This window comes from Octodon degus, unplaced genomic scaffold, assembly GCF_000260255.1.
Source record: "Octodon degus isolate 3935 unplaced genomic scaffold, OctDeg1.0 scaffold00454, whole genome shotgun sequence".
In the NCBI taxonomy this organism is placed as follows: Eukaryota; Metazoa; Chordata; class Mammalia; order Rodentia; family Octodontidae; genus Octodon; species Octodon degus.
The window spans coordinates 222,313-223,812 of record NW_004525030.1 but is presented as its reverse complement, the minus strand read 5'-3'; positions in this window follow the sequence as shown (position 1 = coordinate 223,812).

Below are 1,500 nucleotides of genomic sequence, written 5' to 3'. Positions count from 1 at the left end.
GGCCAGGGTAGAGCTCAGTGGCACAATTCCCTCCTGTGAAAAATGGAAGTGAGTACAAGAGCTGATGTTTAGTTTTGTGCACAGTCGGGGAAAAGCAACTGCCCTGGGCAGGTGTTGGGGTGGACTCCAGTGGTCCCAGCACTTGGGAGGCTGAGGCAGAAAGACCACAGCAGCCAGAGGGCCAGCCTGGGCTACACAATGATTTCAAGGTCAACCTGAACTACATTGAGACTCCATCTTCTTCTTTTTGTTTGAGGCTGGCTCACCCACCCTGGAGGTGGGGCTGGCAAGGCATGTGGTGCCAGGGATTGAACCACAGTCCCTGCACTTGCCTAAGCAGGCACTTTAGATCACTGGGCTATCTTGCAGGCCCTAAGACCCTGTCTTGAAATCAAAACAAATCAAAAGAAAACACTGAAAAAGAAAAAAACCCAAAGAAACAAACAAAGCAAACGCCCTAAGTCTTTAGCTCACTCTAGGCCCCCAGTAATCCAACTTTCTTAGCACCCTACCACAGCATGGCTTGGTGGCTTTGCTCTACTCATTAGCTTTTAAATATTTCTGACATCATTCTTGTTTTTTTTTAATGTTTATTTTTTTATTTTATTTGTTGTTGGAACCAGAGGTTGAAGTCAGGCCCTTGCACTTGCCAGGGAAGTACTTATTCCACTGAGCCATCCCCCTGGCCCCTTTAATGTTTATTTTTATTTTTGTACTGGGGATTGAACTCAGAACCTTGTGCTTGCCAGGCAGGTGATTATGACCCTGAGACCCATTTGTTTTGGTTTGTATTCCAGGCTTGACCTATATAGTTTAGGCGGGGGTCAAACTTGGGGTCCTCCTTCCTTAGCCTCAGCCTCCTGAGAGCTGGCATCACACATGTGGCCACTCATACCCCGCTTCTAGCATTGTTCTTGATCAGAATTACCTTTTGAGATTGTCAGTGTTGAAGTAGCACCATTCAGCTAAAGCTGGTTGGTACTGCATGAACCTTACCAACTTCCCCTTCTCAGACTTGTGTCCATAGTTCAGTCATCTTCTTTGGCTCTGGAGCCAAATCAACTTCTGAGCGCAGCTCCACAGGACCTACCCCTGATCAGACTGGGCCTCAAAAGATCTTCAAGGGCCTGTGAGATAGCTCAGTGGACTAACAGCAAGCACGGGGATGGGGGTTCAATCCCACATCCTGTGTTCAGTGCCTGACCTGCCCCCGAGGCACAATGAGCTGGTGAAAGTCTGGGCATGGAGATGCATGCCTGTATCCCAGTACTGGGGAGGCTAAACACAGGAGGATCACTACGAGTCCAACCTGCCTAGTGAGACCCTATACTAAATACATTAAAAAAAATTTTTGATTTCAAGCTCACCCCAAGTAATTTTCTCTTCCTGTTTAAAAAACTCATTGTGGGGGGCTGGTGAGATGGCTCAGTGGTCTACAGCACCTACTTAGAACAAGCTTAGCAAAACACAGCGACCACAGTTCAATCCCCCAGCACCACA